General features: G+C 42.9%; 1 long non-coding RNA gene across 1 annotated transcript in view; it reads right to left on the bottom strand.

Moving 5' to 3' along the window:
• Positions 1-1,771: 1,771 nt before the first annotated feature.
• Positions 1,772-16,184, bottom strand: part of LOC143785745 (uncharacterized) — a 59,989-nt gene continuing 45,576 nt past the window's right edge. The window contains exon 2 of the long non-coding RNA XR_013218073.1: positions 1,772-3,061. This is a non-coding gene — a long non-coding RNA (uncharacterized LOC143785745). The remainder of the gene's footprint in view (positions 3,062-16,184) is intronic.

The following is a 16,184-nucleotide window of genomic DNA, read 5'->3' as shown; positions in this document are numbered from 1 at the left end:
TCGTCATTCAATTCCCACTCTGTTGCGGATACCTTCTTCCTGCTCAGAAAATCTGCTACCTGGTTCTTGGTGCCTTCCAGATATACCGTTGAGATTGATTGAACCGATCTCTCTGCCCATCTGAAGATCGGTCCTGCCAGTCCCTGCAAAATTGGATGCCTTGGACCACCCTGATGATGGAGGAAGGCCACTGTCATTGTATTGTCCAACAGTATCTTCACATGTTTCTTTTCCACCATGGATTGGGAGTGAGACAGAACTTTCTAAACTGCGTGCAACTCTCTGAAGTTGGATAATTCCCTGCTCCCTTCTGGATTCCAATGCCCCTGGAAGTATTTTCCTTGCACGTGTCCACCCCACGACACACGGGGACTGAAGCCACGAGACACCTCTCTGGAGAGGTCTGGAAATGGTCCACCAATATAGAGATCATTTGACTCGAGGAGACAACACCATCTTTCTGTCTAGTGAGCTCTGCTTTCTGTTCCAGGAAGCTACGATCGCCTGCTGAAGATCTCAAGAATGAAACTGGCTCCAGTTCACACAATGAATGCAGGATGTCATCAGTCCTAGGATCTTCATTGCATCTCTGACAGAGATCCGGCCTCCCGTAAATTGACGAATCCTCTCTTATGTTGGCTTGCTTTTCTTCTGGTAGGAAGGACATTCTTGCCACTGAGTCTAACATGACTATCAAATATTGTATCTTTGGTTTGGGTACTAGATCCGACTTTTTCCAGTTTATGGTCCAACCCAACTTCTGCAGTGTGGAGATCAACGACTGACAGTCGATTCTGAGCTCTTCTACAGAATCTGCTACTACCAAAAAATCATCTAGGTAGGGGATTATAGTAATGTTGCGTTTTCTCAGGTAAGCCACCACTTCTACCATTAGCTTTGTAAAAATTCTGGGAGCTGATGCGAGCCTGAAAGGAAGGCATCGAAACGGATAGTGGTAGAATCTGCCTTCTCTTTCTTCAGCAAACCTTAGATATCTTTGGTGGTCTAAATGGATCGGTACATGGTAATATGCACTCTAAGTCTAGAGTGCACATAACCACATCCTTGCCTAAGAGGGGTATTATTGTTCTGGCTCTGTTCATCGCGCTGCCCGACTTTGCCCCAGAAGCACTCCCTGGAGGAGGAAATGTTGCATCACATTCTTCCGCCGGCCGTGACCCGGAAGTGATGTGCGGCGTGGCGGACACTGGGATGCCAGGCGATACTCCTCTTCCGGGACCCGCATGATGGATCTCTGCCGGTATCCACAGAGGCGGCCCCCAGCCACCCAAGGCACCATCTAGGGTCAAGAGCCCCCACCAGAGGGAAGCGACCTGTTCCTCAGGAGCAGCACTGCACTGAGGTACGCTGAGGGACCCTTAGAACCAGCTGCAGAAGTCTTGAGGCAGGAAGGGCAAAGCTGGGCCCCCGAACCTCACCATCTGCCCGGAGCGGTCGCTTAGACTCTCATCATTCCTATTCGCAGTGGGACAGGAAAAACACTGAAGGGTGGTAGTGGGAGGGTCCTTCTAAACTCTCGTGGGTTCCTGTCCCACTGTGGATAAGAAGGACGTCCTCCATGGTGCTGTCAGGTGGTGACCTAGAAATTAGTTTAATGTGACCTTGGTATTATTAATTTAGATAATAATCCTAATTTATACCCCTCCACAGTGTTTGTTTAATGGAGTATAATTTTAAAGTGGTTAAAATCAGCTAAACAGAATTGAGAAGAAAAGGCATAAGGAGTCACAAACTCTACTGTTACAAGCCAAATGGTTCAAAACTTTTAATGAAACCCAACAGAAAAAAAAAATTAACAGGAGAAAATTATGCATTTAAGAAAAAAAAATTCCCTGAAGGCATCCTTGTTTACTAAAATATTTCCAATTCTCTGCTAACACGCACCTTATTTGTTATTTGAACACCGTTTGAGAGCATGAAGCATCAAAACTATTTCATGTTTCATTAGGTTGTCACATTAGAACAGATACATCATTTTAATATTCAAACAAATGAAAAATAGTACAAATTAATGAAAGGGCGTGTAACAAAGAAATCTGTCAGTATGAACTAAGCATATGGGCTTGTAAAGGCTAAAGTTCCCCCTCCAAAAAAAAAAAAAGCATTCTAATAGTTTCCTTAATTCTGTAAAAACTGAAGTTTAATCAAATATGATTAGCCTGATCGCCCTTATTTACATTTACATCATTTGACATATGGTAAACTTTTAATGTTAGAGGTCAAGACTGTCCCGAGTTGGGTCACCTTGACGTGGTGACCCAATGTTAACCAAGTAACCCCATGTTATTTTCGTGCACTATTGTCATTTTTTTTTTATTTAATGCAGGATAGTTGCTAGTTTCTGTTTTTTATCTTAGGCTTTGTCTGTTTAGTGGTCAGGGTGAACGTGAACTACACGTTGCATTTATATCAACTTATATTCCGTTTCTTTCAGTTTAACCTCTGAAAAAGAAAAAAAAATGACAAAAATGAAACATAAAAACTTAAAGTAGCCATTAATCTAATTTTTGTTTGTGGAAGACCATAAACAACAAAAACAATGTGGCAGGTATGTCATAATGAAAAATATGCCCACAATATTACAAATTTCAAATGCTTTCTAGATGGTTCAATTAATAACATAATTGACAACTCTCCTCATTTGTTTTTCCACTTTTATCTCTTGGGCAGGCTTTAAGACATCAGTACCTGAATTTGTGACAGTAAGTATTGGAGGGACATATAAACCTTTATTGGATTTGTCAATAAAGAGAGGTCCGATAAAATACAAACATGGTCTAAATGGAGTCTTCAACCTCCAGTAGGAACGATCATAGTCCCAAACCACAGTAATACTTTCATTGTGAGAATTGAAATCCCAACACTGGAAGCCACAGTCGCCTTTTAGAATCCCCCAGTTCTTTGGGGGGAAATCAGATGTATATGCATGGTTAATTCTCTCCCATATCATCATTGGTGGCCAACAGGCATCATCAAATAATTCTTTATATGTTAAATCCATCTGGTTCTGGGAAGATAGAAAGTTCTAGGTAAAAAAAACCTGCAACATAAAACATAAATCACAATTAAATCAGTTTTCAACAGTCAGCATTCAGAAAGTTGTTATTTGCTGATCCAAAATAGAAACACTAAATTATAGAACGCACCAAGTTCCCTTACTCAAAGCATTGCAACAAATGTGGCAAAATTATCAAAATAATTCATGTGACATAGTATATACAGTGCAACTCATAAAAGGGGTTTTCTGGTCTAAACTGCCAAGTTTCAACTGACTAGTGTGAGGATTCACTAGTCTGAACTAATATAGAGTAACTGCAGACTTGGCGTTTTAGACCAGACAACCCCTTTAAGTCACACTTTTTTTACGCCGCTCTATGCCTTACAAATTGTACATATACTGGGAATTGAGGCTACATTTATTACATTCATTTAGCCCCTACTGGATGGAGCTAAAGGATTTATCATTCAGTTCAGAGAAAACAGTATACATTCAGTTGCAATGAGCTTCCTTTTAATGCATTGACTATGGGAAGGGGAAGAGATAATTTAACCATTATGAAAAGAAGTATAACTCCAACAACCAAAAAGTTGACCCAACTAAGAATTACCTTAATTTGTATGTACACTTTCATGTACGTTAACCCTTATTACCCAATTTGTATGCAACTTTGATAAAATTTAAATTGTGTTCCCCTTTTCATAAAAATATACGTAAGACAAAATGATGGATAGGACAGGAGGAGGAAGCACTGTCAGTATTCCTGTACTGTATGCTCGCTCCTTATTCAGTGTAGTTCAGACTACAATCAAGCAGGCAGAAATTGTAATATACCATCTCTGCCCTCTTTATATTGAGTCTGGCTGCTGACTTGGCAATAACATTCCAAAAGGTCATTGTAAAGTCATATGTGGTCTGTTCTGATGCTTTAAGACAATAGGAAGTCTGCAAGTAGTTAATAAGTTTGGCGCAACTTAAAAATTCTCTTCTTATTTACCTTATTTTTTTTGCTGGTTGCAAATAGGGAGAAGAGAGTAGTGAATGCTAGATTGTGAGATTGTACAGAGATACTTGGCTTAAGAGGGGTTGAAGACTCATTAATTACCCATCAAAAGCATGCGGTTAAATATTGTGGCAACTCTCCAATGTGGAAAAGAAATTCTCAGACAGTCTTCTGACAATTGTTAGACATATCTACAGACAGCCACATTCTTCAGTTTTCTCTTTTAAAGAAATAATTTTCTTACAGTTTCAAACACTGAAAAATATAAAATGGCATGCGGTACTTATTGCAATACACAATTTATTCAGCTTCAAAACTAAATGGAGTTAACAAACATATGCCTCAGGTATTTATCATTAGATTATCCAATAGTGAAATATAGATAGGTCCTGTGGGGTAATCTGGTTGAGTCCCAGAGAAATTAGAAGAATTAGTCAAGTTAATAGTTAAAAAGGATATAATAAATCTAATGCAGGCTGAAGCCAGAAGTGACAGCATTCCCTGGCAATACATAAAAAAGGCAGCTATAACTGACCTTCATTCAGTCAGTAAACTCAGCCAGTACACAGGAAAACTCAAACTGACCTCTAGACTGTAGATTAGACCTGTTTGAAAAAACTGACCGTCACATCCATACATAGACTAAGCGTGAACAGGTGCTGAACCTAGAGTAACCAACTCATATACAGTCAAGTAAAAAAGGCAGCACACTGCAGCGCTAAGACATACAAACATGAAACATGAAAACTGAACTGCAATACTGCACTAGAAATATGAAAAATGAGAGCGTTTAGCGCATAAAAATGGCCAATTTTATGTGTAAATAGCCCATAGATACCCCATATGTGGAGGAAAACTACTGTTTGGGAAGATGGCGGGGCTCGGGAGGGAAGGCGTGCCATTAGACATTTTTGCATTTTGGCAGACTAGATTTGTCAAGTCACTGAGGTGTCTAAATAAAGGAAACACCCTGCAAGCAACATTTTGGAAACTAGACCCCTCAAGGAATTTATCTATATATTTGGTGAGCACTTTCAACCCCCGGGTGCTTCACAGAAGTTTAAAATATAAACAAACTATGAAAAAAAAAATTTCCTGCAAGAATGTTGGTTTTGCCCCACATTTTTCATGTTCACAAAAGGTAACAGTAACATAATGGAACATACAATTTGTTGTGCAATTTTTCCTGTGTACACAAGATACCCCATATGGGCTAAACGACATTTGAGGCACAGTGCAAAGATCAAAAGGGAAGAAGTTCCATATTGGAGTTTCTATTTTGCTGGAATGGTTTGAGGGTGCCATGTCACATTGGCAGAGCCCTTGAGGTGCCAGAACTGAAGAAATCCCCCATAAGCGAAGTCATTTTACAAACTACACTCTTCAATGATTTCATCTAGGGGTGCAGTGATCATGTTAACACCACATCTGACTCAGAAATTTATACCATTGAGTGATTAAGAAAGAAAGAACTACATTTTTACCTCTAAAATATTTGTATCCCCAAATTTCACATTTTTATAAGGGCTAATTGGAAAACTAGACCTGTCTGTTGTGCAATTTTTCCTGAGTACAACAATACCATACATGCAATTGAGAAGTACATTTGAGGCACAGTACAACGTTCAGAAGGGAAGGAATATCATAATTTAGTGCAGATTTTAATATTATGATTTGTGGGTGCCATGACCAACTGGGAGAGCCCATGAGGTGCCAGAAAATCTGAAACGCCCCCCATAAGTGACCCCATTTTACAAACTACTTCTCTCAAATTAATTCATCTAAGGGAGCAGTAATCATATTGACACTACAGGTACAGTATTGTTCAGACCATAAGACGCACTTTTTTCCCCCAGAATTTTTGGGGAAAATGGGGGTGCGTCTTATGGTCACAATATACTTGCAAATCCTGCGGCTGTGGCATGGCCCTGTGGTGTGGTGGTGGGCTGTGTTCTGGGGCAGTGGCTCTCTGTGCTCCATGGGGGGCTCTGCCGGCATTTCGTCAAAGCCTGGAGGCCCCCGCACATCCGTTGCTGCCATATTGCAGTGGCCTCCGGGAACATGGCCTCCGAAAAGATGACTGCCAGGCTGAGGGCGGCGCATGCTCAGATTTAGGTCTCGTCCCAAGATCTCGGGACAAAATCTCATTGCCGACATTTGAATCTGAGCATGCGCCTCCCCAGCCCGGCGGCCATGTTCCTGCAGACCTTCGCAACATGACAGCAACAGATTTGTGGGGGCCTCCAGGCTTTAACAAAATGCCAGCGGAGCCCCCCACTGAGCAGAGAGCCCCTGCCACTGCACTGGAGCACAGCCCCCCTGCCTCAGCACAAAGCCCCTGTCCCAGCACAGAGCCCCAGCACAGCACCACAGCCCCAGCACCCCAGGACAGAGCTGACGCCACAGCACCAGCTTGGGATGGGATTTCCTGGAGGCCACCGCACCAGCCTGGATCACCAAAAGACCCCTGTGACCACTCCTCCACCTGTGCCAACCCCTTCCCTGGTAAGTTGAATTCGGACGGTAAGACGGACCCTCATTTGACACATTTTTATTTTTTCCCTATTTTCCTTCTGAAAATTTGGGGTGTATCTTATGGTCCAGTGCGTCTTATAGTCTGAAAAATAAGGTATGCCACAGAATTTTTAACCATTGGACAGTGAAGTAAAAACAATTACATTTTTACCACAAAAATGTAGTTTTAGCCCTAGATTTTACATTTTCTTTAAGAGAAAAGGGTAATAATGACATGAAAATTTGTCACAATTTCTGCGGAATGTGGAAATACCCCATATGTACCTGAATAGTACTGCTCATCTACATGGCGAGACTCAGGAGGGACAGAGTGCTATTTGTCTCCTGGAGAGCAGATTTTCCTAGAATAGTTTGCAGACTTCGTATACAGAGCTCCCAAGTTTTAGAAGAGCAGAATCTCCCCTCAAGTGACCCCATTTTGGATATGACACCAATTTGTTAACTTATCAACAGGTGTAGTGATGATTTGACTACATTTGTGTTTTCTAGAAACAAAGCCGCAGTGGATAATGCTGAGTGAAAAATTGCAAACCTGCTATTGTAGTGCCTGTACATTGCAGTGCCCAGTACATTATGCCCAGCTCATGCACCCGTAAATTAGGCGAGCTCTCTTCACTACCGAAATTCCAAACATGTGGATGCTAAATGTGGAAACCCAGTGTAAGCACTCAGTGTAAAGTGCAGGATAAATTTGCGCCAAGCTTTACTGCGATCTTTGGGTGACAGAATGAATAATTCAACAGCAGGTCAAGAATAACACACACCATTCGCTGGTGCAGTATAAGTGATTTGATGACTATTCTTTGGGTCAGTCAATTACAGCGATACCAGATTTATATCAGTTTTTCCCATTTGGCTGCTGTCACAAAACTAAAGATGCTTTTTGCAAAAACAAGATTTTGCATCGTCATTTGAGAGCAATTATTTTACCATATTTGTGCTGACAAGAGTTTGGGGTTTTTTTTGCGGGACAAGTTGACATTTTTTATAAATTGCATGACTATTGTTTTCTATTCCGATTTTTGGGAGGCAGAATGAACAAAAATCAGCAATACAGGAATTTTTTTTTCTGTGGGGGTGGCAGTGGGTTTATGTCTTTCCGCGTGAGAAAATTGATAAGGCAGCTTGATGCTTTGCGTCAGAACGATCGATTACAGCGATACCACATTTATCATCAGGAAAAGTTGTTAAAAAAAGATAAATCACCCAAAGTCATCACCACTATTTACCACCATTATGATCAGAGCACCATGTGGTTTGGCTGTCTGTCACGAAAGCATCATTTATGGTACATTCTTATGAATCAAGAGGAGAAAATCAAGGTGACTGATGCCTCACTCAATCCATTCGATACATGGAAAAAAGTTCCTTTATTGAAGTGTTTATGAGACCCCTTAGTCAGGTCAATTGTATACATAGAAAAAGAATACTTTCAACGATTGAGCGCAGCAACTGTCACCCCGATTTTCTTATCTTGATTCCTTACTTGCTCCGATGCCGGCAGAGGAGATGCCAAGTCTTTCTACATGCCGTAGATGCCACAGTGTTTAACAGCAGCTGGGACTGAGCTACAATCACGGCTATTTAACTATTTGAATACAATCTCTGACAGCTGCCTTTAAATAGAGCAGATGCCGGTGCTCATGCAGCGCCCCAGAGTCCTGGCCGTTGCAGTACTGTTGTTCCGCCGCTAAGGGGGGCTATGGTACGTCTGATGGCACTGAAGGAGTTCACCTGACCAGGTATCACAGACACCAATACACTTCACACTCTGGCCTCCAGGGGGAGCTAAGGGCACTATGCATTAGGCCACTCCTCACAGTCTGGTAAAACTGGGGGTTAGATAGGAAGTTGGTCAGAAGCTGACTGGGGATCGAACAGGCAACATCCTGTGGCAGAGGGTGTTGCGGGGAGAGACTCAGGGGGGTCCTTGTCAGGAGTGGGATCCTGGCAGAGACCTAGCGAACTAGAACAGAACGTCACGGAGCCACGCCTGCACCCATTGCGGTGGCATCCTAAGAAAGGATAAGAAGCGAGGTGGATTGAGGAGAGTGAGAAACGAGATCAACGCATCAAGGAGAAACACCAGTAGGAGTCGTGCTGTAAGTCGAGGCAACATCCTACTGAGGCGCGCAGCCGGTGGCCGGAACGCCGAGGAAGTATAGAGCTCTAGGCCTAGCTTCAAACCAATGGCAGGACAGTCAGTTATAGGCTGGCTGTCTCACCCAAATCACCTAAGAAGACATGGGGGGCAACATTTGGAGAGGGGCGACTCTAGGGTCCCGGAAGAACTCCGAGCCTACCCGTCATACGGGTGCGTCCTAGCCATAGCATCTGGGGGACGAAGAAGAACATCATAATCAAGTTGTGAGGGAACTTCAGAAACAGACACAACAGTTGTGGGGACTATCCCGTAAGCACAGCAGGGGAGGACCACAACACACAAGCGCTAGAAGGTAGGCACCGATTTCCACCTGCAAAGGGAACTCTGGAGGTGCCATCGGACCGGCCAGGCTTGCGCAGCTCGGTTAACCGTATTCCGGACTGAGGACCCTGAAACCTTCAGTAAAGAGGTAAAGAGACTGCATCCCTGTGTCCTTGTGATTGATTGCGCCTTGCACCACACATCGAACTGTTATTCCTTCATTGGACGCCCCTTAGCAGGGTCACGGGCCGGGGTCCAGCCACCGTGACATCGACAGAGCCAGAAGGGAGCCCCGGTTCTGAGGACTCTGTGGCCCTGTGTCTGGGGGCGCTCCACTCATATCTGTCACTTATAAGGCTATGTGCTGTAGTTTACATATAATGAAGGTTTTATTACCAGGACATGATCACTGCCAGGTCTAGGTCTCAAGTGAGCCCTGGTCCAACTCCTCCCCCCTCCTCTGATAAGCAGCTCACTGTCAACAGACAATGTACACAAAGCTGTGGTGAGAGCAAGGTTACCTTTCCAAGCTCTGCTACCTCTAACAACTCCGTTCGTGTCAAAACTACTGCTCCCAGTAAACCAAGCCATACATAATTGGAATCAGGGTCTCTTTTCCTACATTACAGCTCTCAGATGACTTCGCAAAAACCAAGTGACCAATTCCCTTTAGAAAATAAAAGTAACAAAAAAAATGTTTTAAACTTTTCACCCCTGTTTTCACAGTCCTGAAAAGGCCAAATTTTTCAATTCTAACCTGTGTCACTTTATGATATAATAAACCTGGAATGCTTCCAATGTATACCAATTCTAAGACTGTTTATTGTGACACATTGTACTTTATATGTTAAATTTACCATATTTTGCATTTGAGAAAAAATCGGAAATTTGGAGAAAATGTTGAAAATTTCTCAATTTTCAAACTTTTTATTTTTCTGCTCTTAAATCAGAGTTATATCACACAACATGCTTAATAAATAACATGGACCACATATCTAATTTACATCAACATCATTTTTAAATCTTTTTATTGTTAGTAAGGTTAAGTTTATTAGCAATTTCTCATTTTTTGCAACAAAATTTACCATACCATATAATAGGGACCACATTACATTTGTAGTGACTGAGGGGCTAATATGATAGAAAATACCCAAAAGGTAACACCATTTTAAAAACAGCACCCCTCAAAGTACTCAAAACCATATTAAAAGGTGTTTATTAACCCTTTAGGTGCTCTACAGGAATTAAAACAATGTGGAAGTTAGAAATGAAAATAGTACCATACAATTTGTTGTGCAATTGCTTCCAAGTATGTCAATACCACATTTGTGCTGGAAAAGTACTATTTGGGCACACAGCAGGGCTCAGAAAAGAAGCAGCATCATTAGACTTTTGGAGCGAAAAATTGGCTGGAATAGATAGACCCCATGTCAAGATTGCAGAGCCCCTGAAGTACCTAAACAGTAAACACTCCCCCCCCCCCCCACAAGGGACCCCATTTTGGCAACTATACCTTGCCATGGAATTATCTCGTAGTGTAGTGGGCACCTGTGAGCAGCACTAGCACCATTGGTGGTGGCAGTACGGTTCCCTTCTGTTATTGTGGAGTTGGCAGTGGCTGTACCAGGGAGGATAGAGATGATAAAGAGACATATTCCATGTTCTGGAATCAGAGGTGTATATGCCATATGCTCAGTGTGAGTTTCCAATAACCGGCCTAGTAGTCGAAACAGCCGCTTTGTCCATCACTCTATTAATTTGTGCAATTATTTTGATTATTGGAGGTAGTGGAGTTGTGTCCCCTGACAAACTGGTGACAGAGGTTGGATTTCCCTGGTGTCCTATTTAACAATTGGTGGCAGCGGTGGGATCTGTGGGACCCTCAGACTGTTCTCCGTGACATATTGGGGGCAATGGTGGAATTTGCACAATACCCCGCCTGCTATCTATGACAAGAGGAGGAAACAAAAGACTAAAATTGGCTGAAGAGGCAAGGAGTTGAAGTATATTGTGAATGCCCCCTGTCAAGTGCAAGATGCATAAAAGACAGGTTTCCATGGGGAAAACTGAAATTCCACCCTCAAAAACATGAGAACATTAGCCATCACATGTCCTTATGATTTCAGCCTAACGTGTCTGCCGTAGCAAATAAATGGACTTTTCTTGACAGTGATCTATCGGAAGCAGATAGAATTTAGACATTGTCTAGTGATAAATTACCGGATCCCAGCATCCCTGAAATGGAAGATCTTGTGTGGAGCACCTGGTAAGCTGTGGCTAGTACTTTTCATTCAGTCCAAGGAAGCACAACCAGTGACAGAGTCATGGACAAGATTGTGAGTAAGGCCGGGGACACACACAACGTATAAAAAAAAGGTCCGTATTTTACGGCCGTAATACGCAGAAAAGTCCCCAAAATAGTGATCCGTATGTCATCCGTAGTCAGGGTGTGTCAGCGTATTTTGCGCATGGCATCCTCCGTATGTAATCCGTATGGCATCCGTACTACGAGATTTTCTCACAGGCTTGCAAAACCGACATCTAATGGATTTATGTGCTCAAATGTTTGGTAAAACATATATACAGTATATGTGTGTGTGTGTGTATATATATATATATATATATATATATATATATATATATATATATATATATACACTCACCGGCCACTTTATTAAGTACACCATGCTAGTAACGGGTTGGACCCCCTTTTGCCTTCAGAACTGCCTCAATTCTTCGTGGCATAGATTCAACAAGGTGCTGGAAGCATTCCTCAGAGATTTTGGTCCATATTGACATGATGGCATCACACAGTTGCCGCAGATTTGTCGGCTGCACATCCCAAAGATGCTCCATACAAGGCAGGATGGATCCATGCTTTCATGTTGTTTACGCCAAATTCTGACCCTACCATCCGAATGTCGCAGCAGAAATCGAGACTCATCAGACCAAGCAACGTTTTTCCAATCTTCTACTGTCCAATTTCGATGAGCTTGTACAAATTGTAGCCTCAGTTTCCTGTTCTTAGCTGAAAGGAGTGGTACCCGGTGTGGTCTTCTGCTGCTGTAGCCCATCTGCCTCAAAGTTCGACGCACTGTGTGTTCAGAGATGCTCTTAGGCCTACCTTGGTTGTAACGGGTGGCGATTTGAGTCACTGTTGCCTTTCTATCAGCTCGAACCAGTCTGCCCATTCTCCTCTGACCTCTGGCATCAACAAGGCATTTCCGCCCACAGAACTGCCGCTCACTGGATTTTTTTTCTTTTTCGGACCATTCTCTGTAAACCCTAGAGATGGTTGTGCGTGAAAATCCCAGTAGATCAGCAGTTTCTGAAAGACTCAGACCAGCCCTTCTGGCACCAACAACCATGCCACGTTCAAAGGCACTCAAATCACCTTTCTTCCCCATACTGATGCTCGGTTTGAACTGCAGGAGATTGTCTTGACCATGTCTACATGCCTAAATGCACTGAGTTGCCGCCATGTGATTGGCTGATTAGAAATTAAGTGTTAACAAGAAGTTGGACAGGTGTACCTAATAAAGTGGCCGGTGAGTGTATATATATATATATATATATATATATATATATATATATATATATATATATATATATATATATATATATATATATACTAGACTGTGGCCCGATTCTAATGCATCGGGTATTCTAGAATATGCATGTCCCCGTAGTATATGGACAATGATGATTCCAGAATTCGCGGCAGACTGTGCCCGTCGCTGATCGGTCGAGGCAACCTTTATGACATCATCATCGCCATGGCAACCATTATGACATCTACGTTGATACTGTGCCCGTCGCCTGGCGGCCTCGACCAATCAGAGATGCGGGATTTCCAGGACAGACAGACAGACAGACGGAAAAACCCTTAGACAATTATATATATATATATATATCATTGAGACACATATATCGCGCTGAATGAAATATAGATACAGAATATATATGTGAAAAGCCGGTAATTCAATTGCCGGCTTTTCATTTCTCCTTCCTAAACCTGACATGATATGAGACATGGTTTACATACAGTAAACCATCTCATATCCCCTTTTTTTTTTGCATATTCCACACTACTAATGTTAGTAGTGTGTATGTGCAAAATTTGGGCGCTGTAGCTGCTAAAATAAAGGGTTAAATGGCGGAAAAAATTGGCGTGGGCTCCCGCGCAATTTTCTCCGCCAGAGTGGTAAAGCCAGTGACTGAGGGCAGATATTAATAGCCAGGAGAGGGTCCATGGTTATTGGACCCCCCCTGGCTACAAACATCTGCCCCCAGCCACCCCAGAAAAGGCACATCTGTACGATGCGCCTATTCTGGCACTTGGCCACTCTCTTCCCACTCCCGTGTAGCGGTGGGATATGGGGTAATGAAGGGTTAATGCCACCTTGCTATTGGAAGGCGACATTAAGCCAGATTAATAATGGAGAGGCGTCAATTATGACACCTATCCATTATTAATCCAATTGTCTGAAAGGGTTAAAAAACACACACACATTATTAAAAAGTATTTTAATGAAATAAACACACAGGTTGTTTTAGTATTTTATTGTTCTCTCAATCCATCATAAGACCCTCGCTTGGCAAAATAATAAACCCGCAAGATACATACCCTCTGATGAACCGTCATGTCCAACGAGGTAATCCATCTGAAGAGGTTAATTATTTTACAGCCAGGAGCTGCGCTAAAGCACTCGCTCGTGTCTGTAATCCACCGGGTAATGAAAGGAAATCTGAGTGATCTGTACTTACATTGAGTTGCGGTGAAGCGCCCTCTGGTGGATGTTCTCATGAACTGGAGCCTTGGAAAAGTTCCCACGCTCGAGTTCATATGAGTTCATCCACCAGAGGGCGCCTCACTGCAACACACGGGAGTGGGAAGAGAGTGGCCAAGTGCCAGAATAGGCGCATCTTCCAGATGTGCCTTTTCTGGGGTGGCTGGGGGCAGATGTTTGTAGCCAGGGGGGGGGGGGGCAATAACCATGGACCCTCTCCTGGCTATTAATATCTGCCCTCAGTCACTGGCTTTACCACTCTGGCGGAGAAAATTGCGCGGGAGCCCACGCCAATTTTTTCCGCCATTTAACCCTTTATTTTAGCAACTACAGCGCCCAAATTTTGCACATACACACTACTAACATTAGTAGTGTGGAATATGCAAAAAAAAAAGGGGATATGAGATGGTTTACTGTATGTAAACCATGTCTCATATCATGTCGGGTTTGGGAAGGAGAAATGAAAAGCCGGCAATTGAATTACCGGCTTTTCTATAGAACACCGCTGCGTATTTCTCGCAGTGCACACTGCTGGTCCATGTGGAATCCGATTTATTCTCACCCCCATAGACTTTCATTGGCGAGTCTCGGCTGAGATACGCTGACAATCGCAGCATGCTGCGATTTCACTCGGATCCTGAATACGGTGGAGAAAATATCGGATGATGGGAGCTGCACCATAGGTTAACATTGGGCCGAGTGCTATGCGATTTTTTATCGCATAGCACTCGTCCGTATTACGGTCTAGTGTGACCCCGGCCTAAAGGCTTGCCTGTCTGGTCCAATCTCAGAGAAGAGCTACTGTAACAACATAGAGGTTATAACACAAAAACTAGAAGGAACAGTAAGTTCAGGAGATCAGTGACTCAAACAATAGGGCCACAATAAGTAAACTGCCTGCACCAAATTTAACTTTGAGACTTTTTGCAGTGCCATATGGTGCTCCATGAGATACCGTATATTAGACTTGATCTCCTCAAACACTATTGAGTCTAGCAAACCTCCACCAAAAAAAAATGCTTGGAAGAGTGCACAATTTTTTGGAGGTACAGTAAGGCTACATAGTACTCTACAGATGCCATTTCACAACTTTTGGAAAACCATTATTTTGTTCTTGAGTAGTGTTGAGCATTCCGATACCGCAAGTATCGGGTATCGGCCGATACTTGCGGTATCGGAATTCCGATACCGGGATTCCGATACTTGCCGCGTATCGGATACCGGAATCGGAAGTTCCCAGATTCAAAATGCACAAATTCAGCCAATGAGAATGATTTCAAGTGTGGGCACATCCTGTTCAGCATGGAGGGCATGAAACTACTGGCATGGCTGTGATTGGCTGCTGAAATGATGTCATGATGCAGTTTAAAAGTCGCTGGCGCCATTTTGCGATCACTCTGCTGTGAATTCAGTTAGTGACAGGACGCTGTTTGCTGACTGAGGGCCAGTTTAGAGATAGCGATTTGCTTCTTTGTGCTTTCCAAAGGCTAATTTAGCAACCGCTGTGTTCACCTACTATTCACCTTGCTTTTGCCTTGTAGCGCTGTTTTCACAGCGATCTGCAAGGTCTGTGTGTGTGTGTGTGTGTGTGTGTGTGTGTGTGTGTGTGTGTGTGTGTGTGTGTGTGTGTGTGTGTGTGAGTGCAGCCCACTCTCTAGTCTGAGTGCAGCCACATAGGCCATCCATAGCTGGTTGTATTCAGTTCAGGGAGGGTGGTTCATTGCCTCATACTGTTCTTTTTTTTTTTTTTTTCCCAAGTAGTGTAGTCTGCTGCTAATTTTTAACAAAAAATCCTATTAGTGTCTTTCCACCTGTCTCCAGCTAATTTGTGGAAAAACACTACATAGGATAACGTAGAGGAGGGTTTTTGGGCCTTGCAGCGCCGTTTACGGCTGTCTGCACGGTCTCCGTGTGACTGCAGCTCGCCCTGTAGTCTGTGAGCAGCCATAGCCTGGTTGTCTCCAGCTCAGGGTTCTTCACTGCGTCATACCGCAAAATCAATTTTCATTTTGTTTTAAGTAGTGCAGGCTGCTGCACATTTTTTCAAAAAATTCCTATTAGTGTCTTTCCATCCGTCTCCAGCTAACTTGTGGAAAAACACTACATAGGATAACGTAGAGGAGGGTTTTTGGGCCTTGCAGCGCCATTTACGGCTGTCTGCACGGTCTCCGTGTGACTGCAGCTCTATCTGTTGTCAGTTCAGCCCCCAAAAAATAAATAAATAATAAAGTTCACCAAACACACCAGTGACACCACTTTACATTTGTGTAGGCCACATTAGCTCATATTAAAGTCTAGTCCACACTTTAGAAAATTAGTGTTTCTTATACCTGTTAGGAGGAGTTGTTCAGGAATAAGCACACAAATCCGTTAGTACTTTTCTGCTTATCTTTATCAGTCAACCAAGATGAA

The sequence above is a fragment of the Ranitomeya variabilis genome, chromosome 7, assembly GCF_051348905.1.
Source record: "Ranitomeya variabilis isolate aRanVar5 chromosome 7, aRanVar5.hap1, whole genome shotgun sequence".
Classification (NCBI taxonomy): domain Eukaryota; kingdom Metazoa; phylum Chordata; class Amphibia; order Anura; family Dendrobatidae; genus Ranitomeya; species Ranitomeya variabilis.
The sequence above is the reverse complement of the archived record's forward strand: the minus strand, read 5'-3'. Positions and strand labels throughout refer to the sequence as shown.